We start from the raw sequence: 12616 nt of genomic DNA on the forward strand, positions 1-12616 counted from the left end.
TTTATTCTATGACATACCAAAGGCATGCAAGTATACATGATAAAATAGCTTTTAATTTCATCACTTTTCAGGAGGAATGAAGCATTATTTCAATGAGCTGTAAGTTGAGCACGTCTGTATATATATATATAGCACTGTAGGAACCCACCAATACTTTTTTATTCACACTTTTTATTTGAATTACTGTTGCCATTCATTGTTGTGTTTTGTGTCATGTCAGCTCATTTATTCCAGCGCAACTGTGTAATACATCGCTGGTTCTGAACTATTTGATTGGGATTGCTGTGAGTTACTTGGAGCCAGTAGGGCAGTGGAAATTAAACCAGTGAAAGGGGATAGTGCATCAGTGCATTTAGCCTTCATTAGCCATCACTGCATTAAGCACCTGGTTTGGTTGCCCTACAGTATTGATGATGATTTACAGTTGGTTCCAGTGTGAATTCACTGTAAATGTAGACATGCTTATAAGTCTTCATATTCACACTTGAATGATGTACAGTTGTGAATATTCCTCCTATAATTGTATGGTAACTGTTAGCCTTTCACATTGTTCCTATTACACATATGTAACAAAACTTGCACCCTTCGGGTTCTTTGCTCCTTTAAAAATAGACCCAGGACACAGATTTGGAGTTTTTTAAGGCACTCTTGCGCTATCTTTTAAATAATAACAAAAATAAACAAAACAAATACCTAGCTCTTTTTTGAGCACTAACTAAACACAACACATGAACCTAAACTAACAAACAGGACAGCTAAACTGTTTACCTGTTGAAACAAAAATCAAACCAAAATAAAACATTTTAAAATTAATAAATAGTAATACTGGAAATGTAATAGAAGAGATGACCTTGAGATAATAATCAAATGACAGCTTTGTTGTTTTTGTTTTTGTGTACAGATTGTTTCAGTTTTGTCACAGTTTCTATACTGCCATGTGTTTGGTTAGCTGTATATTGCTCAGGGTTCTGCTGTAATACTGTTTGATCAGTGATATGTGTAACAGCAGGGAGGGAGGTTAAAATCCTCCCTGCAGAAGACATGTGCGTATGCACATTTAGTTTAATTGTTTTATTGTTAATTATCCCCTGCACCTGGTAGTAATTATAAATTAGAACCAGGTGCAGGATATTTAAAGAGTGCAGTCAGTCTGCCCAGGGCTGCTGTGTGGACGGCCCGCTTGTTAGTGTGCACAAGCGTATGAGAAGAAAGGTAGTGTAAAACCTTTTTGTGTTTGTGTAAAAACGTTGTATTTTGTTTTGGTTTGATTTTTGTTTTAACATGTAAACAGTTTAGCTGTCCTGTTTGTTAGTTTAGGTTCCTGTGTTGTGTTTAGTTAGTGCTTAAAAAAGAACTAGGTGTTTGTTTTTTAAAAGCGCCTTAAAAACCTCCAAATCTGTGTCCTGGGTCTATTTTTAAAGGAGCAAAGAACCTGAAGGGTGCAAGTTTTGTTACGTATGTGTAATAGGAACAATGTGAAATGCTAACAGTTACCATACAATTATAGGAGGAACATGCACAACTGTATTGGCAAGCCACATTTCAATTGATTATTTTTTTTATTTGAATGTGTATTTTGATCTTTTTTTATTCTGTAAGCATGGGTGTGGGAATAAATGTAAAGGGAAGTTAGTGGTATGCATTCTTCGTAAAACATTATTCTGATATATTTGCATGATAACTGACTAAAATCCTTTGGCATTAGCTAGCACAATAATGCTCTGTTTGAAATGACCCCAACCTGCGGATCAAGGACCATCAATATACTGTAGTGAATAGCAATAGCCTGCTGAAACTCGGGTAAGATTCCTCAGTCACACATTGGAGATTTTCTTGTAGATTACATTTCCAGTATTACTATTTATTAATTTTAAAATGTCAAGATATGTATAACCACACAGTCATACCTTTCTCTTCTTTTACTATTTGGATGGTAGACTTGTTCCAGCAGAACATGCCTTGTAAGAATGATAGTAAATGGAAAACAAGGGGGACTAAACTTAAAGTCATTCTGGGTGTACTTATGAGACCCTATGGGTAGTGCACAGTTAGGGGATGGTGGGCTATATTGGAACCCTGGGGTGAAATGGAACAGTCCTGGTATCTGCCCAGAAAACCGCCTCCCTCCAAATGCAGAACACCTGCACCAAACCGGTCTTTGAGTCTAAATCAGTAACCATTAGATTAGGTTAAAAAATGGGTTCCTTTTGTGTTTGGGGTGACTCTGTGAAAGGGTAATAGGGTTACGGTTAACAGGTCCATCCTCTGGGTATCAAGAGAGCAAAGTCCTGGACTGCCAGACCAATCCCATGTTTTCTATGTTCTCACTACAGGCGGAGACCCCATAATCCCAATGGGATAAACACGGAACAGTCAAAGAGTTAATTGCCTACGAACAGGTTCATATTGTGCTTGAGGTGACTCTGTGAACGGGAAATCCTCAACAGCAGGGCATGCATGAGGAGTATTGTTTGTTGTGTTGACTTGATACTTGGAAGCCTGTTCTGGACTCCACACTCAATTTGCACACAAGGGTGTCTCTCATGAAAAGTAGCATTCCTCAGAGATTCGAAGAGAGCTTTAACATCCACGGCAGCCACAAATTTAAGACTGCGTCGGTGACTGGAGGCTAATTCAAGGCTCTGATGCGTTCTTGTTGAGCACCGTGCTCCTGAGCTTAGTAATCGTTTACACAGACAGTATTAACATGTGTTTGAAACAATAACACTTGTAAAGCAAAAAAGGTGAAAGTGGTACTTCCTGTTTACAAAATCGTTAGACCTGCATGGCAGCCTCTATCGGGAGCGTTCTGTTCACGGCCTGGTGCCAGGAACTGCACCATGGGGGGCACCATGTTTCTGTGGGGGGATTGTTTATGATAACACACTGCATTGCTGCTTGGCATAGTTAGGTTGTGTCTTTCTACACGTCAGAGTGAGAGATAGGGAGCGAAGAGAACAGCGGTAGCACAGGTTAGTAGCAGCACGTATCTTTTAGCTCTGTATTCTAAAACTGCAAAACCTCTAAGAAAATATTGAATAATATTGCTGTCACCAGCTTACAATTCCCTCCTTTTATTAATTTTAAACAATGGTGGATCTGCCCCCGCTGTTGAGATTAATAAACAAGTGAAACATGGTCCTGGGGTCAAATAGACCCCACCTGACCACTTAAGGGTTACACAGTGTTCAGGTTGCTTTCTTCGCTAAAGGAATGTAACACATTTTTGGGAGGATAACCATTCAATGGCTATCATATGGAGATTGTTGATAGTTCATAGGAATAATGAAGTATTGTGTCCAATTCCAATGCACAGGGCAGCTATTGCTTGTGATGAGTTAGTGTCGTATTCTCATTCCCAGTTCTGTATGGAATTTCTCTCACTAACCATGTGTGTCTAATTTAGCGGATGCCTTTAATGCTGGTATTATTGAAGCAGTTAAGTCTCTACAGGGGCTGTGGTGAACGTCATCTTCTGTGAAAATGCAAGTTGTTTATGAAGATCTTCATGTACATGGAAATCTGAAAGGAGAGAATTTTTTATTAAAAACAATATGAGACGTTCATACTGAACAGGAGCCTGTTGTTCTAGCAAAGCGGTGGTTCAGGCAGGAAACTCACGTTTAACCTCAGATCAAATCACGATTAAACTTATTTCAGACAAATCGTTGAGCTAGTATCTTATATATAATATAATATAATTCCAAGCAAAGAGACACTAATCCATTACATCCCTTTTGTGCATCAGAATTCGCCTCCCCCTCCCCAGCGCTATCCTGCCCATGGTTTCCCTATGGTCAGCCTCTCCACTTATCTGCAAGCTAATTCATGGGCAAGGGTACCTGAAAGGTGATGCCAAAGGCCAAATAATGTAATGTAAACTATGTGTAATGTAGTAATGTTGTCTACTCTAAATATATAATATATCGCATGAGTTTTCTGACTGAATATATCGGTTATTTGTTAGGACCACTACATCTACAGTATTGATCATATCTTGTATGAAGGATTGGGTGTGATTCTGAGATGCTCCTTCTTTATCTAACCCTGTTTCCTATATACAGTCCACAACCATATGTATAACAGGACCGTAGCCAGCCATTACAAATCACAGAGGCACTTACCCCCACCCCCCCTAAAGCTTTTATAACGGAAGAAAAAAAGATATGGGGACATTATTATATGTTTATTTAAACACAAAAGTTTAGTTAACAGAGGTTAACTAAGTTTAGTTAAGAGTGCTTGCATACATAAAGTTTTGCGTGATATTAATTATACAATTAATATTATACAGCAAAAAAAATGTTCTTAAGCGGGTTGACAAGACGAGAGAGTTTAGCTGCGTGAGTTGTAAGCACATCATAACCAATGAGGGTTGAAGCTCAAGCTTTCCGGTTGACCAGTCGATTTGATTGGCTGTTTGATTGCGTTCTGACTTATATTCATCAATATGCATTTGACTATTATTAATGTGATTGGCCAGCTGCGAGGCTCCTTGCAAACCACAGCCCAATGAACTCGACAGAACCCTCAACTCAACTACCAGTCATCACGCACTGTCTGAAATAAACCTAAGTAACCCACTTACTTCAAACGCAAAATAAATAAATAAATAATTATTTGTATGATTATAAGCGAGATCTGTGTGTCAATCATACCTGCCTCTTTCCTGATATTTGGATCCCAGTATCTCTGCCCCACTCAATCACAACACATCGTCAGCTCAGACGGTCAGAAGTGACTCAGAAACTGAAAGTGGTGAAACCTGTTGTTTAATGAACAGGTTTCATGGTGTTCCAATGAAGAACCCCAGTCAAATACTCTAAATGGTGAGTGATTTATCATGGTATTTTGAGAGCCCCCAAAGAAAAGAAGCAAGCCTAATTATGAGCAGTATGTGAAAATTGGGGGCAAAATGTGTTCTTCAAAGAACAAATATTGTCTCCTGGGCCAGATTCACTTGAGAAGATCAGTCCCAGTCAGCTTACTGAGAAAAAACATTGGCAATATTATTGAGTAAGGGTGAAACAATTCATTGCATATTGATAAATCGTGATACTTTCTTTGCATCGTATCGTAACACAGGTATGCATCGTTTGTATCGTGATACAAGATCTAAAGCACAACAAAACTCATTGTAGTTCACCAAATGGTTCTTGAAATAAGTGTGTTCAATAGCTGGTAAGAATACATACCCTCCCTATCTTAATGTTAGTTTTGTAACAAAATAGTTCATTGTTAAATGATCATTGCATCATACAAGTAGCCAATCAGGTCCTTCACATGTATCGTGATTCATACCGTATCGTGGCGTGCATATCGCAGTACGCATCGTATCATGACATTAGTACATCATTACACCTTGTAACAGGGTGGCTGGGCAGTGACGTTAGGACAGCAGCAGGAATAAAACAAACTGACACCAATACTGTAGTTTCCAAACAAAAAGACGCAGCGGTGCCGTTTTATTTAACTAATACAAAAATAAATAAAGTTTAAACAAAAACACACTGTGCTCACAGAGCAAAATAAATATTTTAAATAAAACAAATTAATCACTTAATTAATTTGGGAGATGGCCACCTTCTGCACAAGGTTTTTAATTTATTCCAGAACACGTTTTAAAATAAAAACAATAATAAACACACGGCGCTTCGCCGTCAATAAATACAACTAAATCATAAAACACAAAGCAAATACAAAATAACACTAAACAGGGTCGGAGGGGAGGACCCCGTTCTAAAAATAAACAAACAAATACGTACAGGGCTCCTCGCCCTGTTACATATCCCCCCCCTTGTGCCCAGCACACATAGCCCCCTTAGTCCCAAAGTCCCGGCTCACAGTCCCGGCCCAGGAAAAGGGGAAGCAAGGTGTCTCCGGGGGCGGCCACGGCGGACCCTCGGGAGGCGACTGCAGCAGCAGCGGACCCTTGGGAGGCTTCTCCCTCGTACCCTGTACCCTGTGCGGAGCAACAGGCAGCCCCAGGCGAACCAGGCGTGGCATCCCTGAGCGGAGCGGGCGTGGCACCCTTGGGCGGTGCGAGGCAGGCATCTCAGAGCGACCTGGCATCCTCGGGCAATGCATGACAGGGCGACAGCGGTCCCTCAGGAGGCGATTGCAGGAGGGGAGCCAGGACCATCAGTGGTGCTGGGGTTGGCCCTCTTCTCAGCCGCTGCGACCCGCCGGTTTTCCCCCTTGCCCTGCTTAGCAGCCTATGCAAGTGCGGCTGCGGACCACCAGCATCTTGTCCCAGTCCGTCCTGTCTTGAAGGGAGAGGCAGCTCCTGCTCCTCTCCCTTCAGATTGGGGGGGGAGCGTCTCTCCTGGGGCCGCTGCGCTCATCCTTGCGTGGAAGAGACACAAGAGTAGAGCTAAGACTGAGGCTGGTGTAACTGGGCTCCGACCACACACAACTGAGCATCTTCACCACGGCACAAAAGTGCCAGGCTCCTCTGAAGGAGTAGTTATAAAGCTTTTAACCTCATCTCATCAGTGGGGGTCAGAATCCATAACCGCAGTGCATCACACAACACTGCCCTTTACACACTCCCCCTTTAAACCTCAGTCTCCAGCCATCAATAGCCAGGCTCTTGCATAGTGGTTGCAGCTGATCGCTGAGCTAAAGGGTAAAGTGTAACAGGCAGTGTTTGTGCTGCACTGCCGTTACGGATTCAGAGTCCTGTCGCTGAGATGAGGTTAAAAGCTCAATAACCTTGAATGCAGGTCAAGGTATTATATCTTTTAAATGGATATCATCTACATTTCTTACCTTTTTTTATAATTCTCTGTTGGAGTTATTATTTGTGTGTGTGTATAATAATAATTATATATAATTATTATATATATATATAATTTATATATATATACATATATATATTTTTTTAATATATTATACAATAATAAAAAAAAACAGTAAATGATATAACAAACTTTTTTGACATACTCAAATGATCATGTCTAGCAGGCCAAGAACAACAACACAGGCATCAATGATAAATACCCGTTGCAGCTGGGGTATCTGACAACAAATCAGGCTGAATTTATCACCAGCCACTGAACTTGAACCATCCCAGTGAGTGTGGATGCATTCTCGTTAATGGCCTCAGGGTGGCACCAAATTCAAAGAATTCCTAACCATCCATTCAGAATCTGAGGCTGCTGCTTTTAAAAGGTTCGTATTAATAGGTTATATTTTCTACCTTTTTACTCCAGTCTAACCTATATTGTTAAGAAATGTTAATGTTAAAAATGAGAACAAACAACTTGAGAGTGCTTTAGTCAATTGTTTATTTTGTTTGTTTGTTTGTTTTAACAGGTTTTTCAACTTAAAAAACAAGTTATTCAAAAACAATCTTGCTTCTGTTATTATTATTTATTATTATTATTATTATTATTATTATTTATTTCTTAGCAGACGCCCTTATCCAGGGTGATTTACAATTGTTACAAGATTTTACATACAATTTCTTTCTTTTTTTTTTTTTTTTTTTTTTACACATTATTTTTACATACAATTACCCATTTATAGAGTTAGGTTTTTACTGGAGCAATCTAGGTCCCCCACCTGGGATTAAACCCACGACCCTCCAGTCAAGAGTCCAGAGCCCTAACCACTACTCCACACTGCTGCCCTAATGCTTTTAATGCTCACTGCAGAAGGTGTTCTCATCATGTGAAGCTGTTTAAATTGATTTCTTCTGGTTTACTTCATCAGAAACCCAACACAAACCAAATCACTCTTATTCTTAGTAGCAAGTCACTTCCCTTTTTTCCTTCTAAACGAGTTTGGTGTTCTCAACTCAGGTAAAAAAATATATATATATATATATACAAAACTAAGGCTGGGAACAAATCCAAACTTTGACAAACCACTAATCGCACTTAACAAAACTGAATTTCATAGCGTTTTCTTTTTATGAGTAGAAGAAATAAGATACTTACAAAAAAAAGAAAACGCTATTAAATACAGTTTTGTTAAGTGCAATTAGCTGTTTGTCAAAGTTTTGATTTGTCAAGTAGACAGAGGTTTCTGCTGGTGCCTTCTTCAGTACAGTTTTAGACTCAGTGTACATCAATTTGCATCACAGAGCCCCACTGCAATTCAGCCCGATTTGTCAGTGTGTGCTGGAGAGAGACCGATATGGCAGGGAGGGGGTGTTCAGGGCATCACTGAGGGGAACTCATGTCTGAACTCTGAGAGCCAGCTCAGTACCTGACTAGCCAGGGCCATTGTCCCTCAGCTTTCACGAGTGCTGCTATACATTCACCAACATTAACAAAAAGAAAGAAAAAAAAACATTGCTCCTCTCCAAAACAAGCAGCAAGGAAAGGAGAAGTGGACGGCTGGCCTGTGTGCTGGGAAATGAGAAAGCATGTTTTGGAGACGCCTGCTATTAGGCCCAAGGGGTAGGACAGGAAGTAGGGGTCAGTCAGACACAGGGTGAATACAGGAAGGGAAACAAAGCAGTGATCAGACCAGGCCTCCCCCTGGCCTGTGTGGTTCTTTATAGCCAGTCCCATACTCTCCTGTTCATTTTAGAGCTAGTCCCATACTCTCCTGTTCATTTTAGAGCTAGTCCCATAGTCTCCTGTTCATTTTAGAGCTAGTCCCATAGTCTCCTGTTCATTTTAGAGCTAGTCCCATACTCCCCTGTTCATTTTAGAGCTAGTCCCATACTCTCCTGTTCATTTTAGAGCTAGTCCCATACTCTCCTGTTCATTTTAGAGCTAGTCCCATAGTCTCCTGTTCATTTTAGAGCTAGTCCCATAGTCTCCTGTTCATTTTAGAGCTAGTCCCATACTCCCCTGTTCATTTTAGAGCTAGTCCCATACTCTCCTGTTCATTTTAGAGCTAGTCCCATACTCTCCTGTTCATTTTAGAGCTAGTCCCATAGTCTCCTGTTCATTTTAGAGCTAATCCCATACTCTGCTGTTCATTTTAGAGCTAGTCCCATAGTCTCCTGTTCATTTTAGAGCTAGTCCCATAGTCTCCTGTTCATTTTAGAGCTAGTCCCATACTCCCCTGTTCATTTTAGAGCTAGTCCCATACTCTCCTGTTCATTTTAGAGCTAGTCCCATACTCTCCTGTTCATTTTAGAGCTAGTCCCATACTCTCCTGTTCATTTTAGAGCTAGTCCCATACTCTCCTGTTCATTTTATAACTAGTCACATACAGTAGGCCTCAGATAAAGCCTGTCACCATAGCAACCCACTGCAGTGTATTGCTCACTTAACAGAAATGCATGAAACTCAACAACAACAACAACAAAATGTTGTGACTGGAATTGTCAAAGACAATCCTAGTCCCTGGTAACTTGGAACGAGCGAATCACGTGATGAAAAGTGCCAAGAATGCACTGAATGCGGTGAACAGAACTGGACAATGACGTCACATTGGTAAAGTATGAAAGCAGTTGAGCAACACGAATGTCAGTCCAAGGAGAGGAGACATGGACCCAAAGGGGGAGGAGCCGGTGTGTCCACAGCCCAAGAGGGAGGAGCCGGTGTGTCCACAGCCCAAGAGGGAGGAGCCGGTGTGTCCACAGCCCAAGAGAGAGGAGCCAGCATGTCCACAGCCCAAGAAAGAGGAGCCAGCGTGTCCACAGCCCTAGAGAGATAAGCCAGCGTGTCCACAGCCCAAAAGGGGGAAGGCTGAACGTCTACAGCCCACTTCTCTACCAGCAGAGGAGGAAAACCTGCTGTTCCCACCCCCACCAGCAGAGGGAGAATGCCGGCTATGAAGGGGGGGGGGAGGTGAGGAGACCACCTCCACCACAGCTCCGACCACCACCCCTGTGCCGTAGCCCTCAACCTGGGCTCCCAGGCTGAATGTCTGGACCTCTGGTCGCAAGGACTGACTCCCAAGTCGCGGCATCACCAGGCACAGGAGATCGCCTGGTCTCCTGCTCCGCTCTCCCTGGTTGCCCTGGTCTCCTGGGCTCGCACCTCTGCCTAGGGCTGTAGCCGACAGGTCGCCTGCCTGCGCTCCCGACGCTGGATCTACTGCGCCTGGGTCCCCTGTCGCCAGGTCTCGGTCCCGCCAAGTGGGCACCGGACTATGGACTAACCCTCGTCAAGAATGGGAGGAGGAGGACAATAGGGTACTTGAGAGAGGGTGGATGGCTTTCAAAGTGTTTTAGTGTGAACAAAAGGTTTTGTCTCAAAGCTTTGATTGTAAACACTGCATGGTCTATTCAATTGATCTAAACAGTGCCCTACAATACTGCAGCTTTGGTTTACACTGCAATATGATTCCTGAATGACTGTTTACCACATCTTTCCTTAGTTACCCTTCTGTGCACCCAACTGGATGAAAGCCAGCCTCATTGACAGTACAGTATGGCTTTCAAGTTTCATTACTGTACCAACAGGTGGTTGTAGCTGCAGGCACACAAGCTTCCTTCCCCTTTGAAGCGTTTCTCACACTCTGTGAACCAACAGCTGCTCCAGCTCATTGAAGCAAAATACAGATTTATAGAAAAGCGAAAAGGCATTGCTGTTTTTGGAATACATTTTTTTTTAACATATTTTTTTTTTCTACCTGATTTTAAGCGCTCCACTTGGAATGTCGCCTCACCGCTGCGACCGGCTTAACGATCAGGAGGTCTGGCGATTAACGGGTGGCCTCTGTTCCTGCTCAAGCCAATCACCGCGTTTCTCCTGCAGAACAGAAGATGTTACCAAGCTACTGACCCCTGGAGGTGAGGGCCTAGCCTGGGAAGTCTCTGTCTGGACTGGTTGGGCAACTGACCAAAAGAGGTCACCAAAGCACAATGGGATGAAATAAACCCAGCTACACCTTGGCCCTGTGTGCACGAAGCTCCATGTGTGTTAATGGTTACACTGCGGAGTACCAAATGTACTTGGGAGGTTAGACATTATTCTGAGATCTCTATTGAGGACACAGGGGTGCTTTAAACATGATGCTGAGAGCTCTATTGAGGACACATGGGTGCTTTAAACATGATGCTGAGAGCTCTATTGAGGACAGGTAATTACACGCAAAAAGAATCTAAACACCCATACAAAGTTCCTCTTTAACTTCACGACCCAAACCGTTATAAAATGGAGTCATATATCGTTCTATAATAACTTACTTGTCAAAAGCTGAAAGTAATAACTAGATGACTGACTTATTTTTCCCAATAAGGTAAGGGTGTTATCATGTTACCATGACCAAATAAAATAAAAAACAATGATCCTGGACAAAATGTATTCCTGCGATAGCCGTCAGGAGTTGGCAAGGTCAGTTTATTTATTCATGGCATTACGTATTTTATTTAATATATATCAAAATAAAAATCCAGCATCATTGCTCATGGGAATGTGTTTTTTGTCCAGGATCATTAGTTTAAATAAATAAACAGATAAAAACCTAATCACCGGACTCCCAGCTGCAGCAGGCTGACCAGCATGCTCTATGTACCCCATGCAACATATCGAGATCTCTACAGACTGCCCAGTCCCTGACCACATTCCGGCGCCTCCTTAAGACTCACCTCTTCAAACAGCACCTGTAGAACTCCTCTGTTGTATCCTGGGACACTATCACCCTTCATTTAAATATGCTTTATTTTGCTCTTATCTGCCCCCTATTTTACTGCATTTAATCCTGTACCTCAGAATATTGTAATCTGCCAAGTGTTTAATCTGTAGTATTTTGTACTTAATCATATCCTGATGTAACTAGCACTATTTAATCATATCCTGATGTAACTTTCACTATTATCTGCTGTATTATTGAATTGTGGTTTGTCACACTTGAGAATTATTGTATTTCTTGTTCTTATTGTATGACTTATATTGTAACACTTGAATGTATTTGTATTTGCTTGCGATTGTAAGTCGCCCTGGATAAGGGCGTCTGCTAAGTAATAAATAATAATAATAATAATAATAATAATAATAATCTAACAGTGTGTGTGGGTCTCTCAATCCATCTCTAACAGTGTGTGTGGGAGTCTCTCAATCCATCTCTAACAGTGTGTGGGGGTGTGGCAAAGTGCCCCGCCCCTGTGTGCATTTGTGTGTTCTGTGTTGTATGTTGCGTGCGTGTGTGTGTTAATGTTGGTGTATAGTCATTGGTACACGGGATATAAACGGGTCTGTGTTTCACGTGTATTTAAAGTATAGATTTGTATTTAGGCACGAGGAGAGCACAAATCACTTCACGTGCTGGTTAAATGTAATATGTGAGCACGGGGTTGCACAGAATTAATTCACGTGCTGGGATTCAAGTGAATAATTAATTAGTAATTGAATCCCAGCACAATAGTATATATAGACGCACATTTCTTGCAGTCGGGGTTAGGTGTTCGGTGAGTGGAGAACGGGATTGGAGACGGAGGTGAAATAATAATAATAATAGTAAAAGTAAAAGTAGTAGTTAACGTGTTTTCACTCACCGTGTTTGTTCGTCTCCGTTTCACCTGTGTGTTAGTGTCTAGTCGTTTTTGTCTGTCTGTTTATTTTGGCGTCAAGTGCCGTGTCCAGTGTTTTTGTCTGTTCCAACCTTTTATTTTCTGTTCTGTTTATTAAATGCTGAACGCGATCACGCGTTCAGCCTCACCAAAACCCCATCTCTGTCGTTTGTGTTCCTGTTTCTGGTCTGACGC

The sequence above is a fragment of the Acipenser ruthenus genome, chromosome 7, assembly GCF_902713425.1.
Source record: "Acipenser ruthenus chromosome 7, fAciRut3.2 maternal haplotype, whole genome shotgun sequence".
Lineage (NCBI taxonomy): Eukaryota > Metazoa > Chordata > Actinopteri > Acipenseriformes > Acipenseridae > Acipenser > Acipenser ruthenus.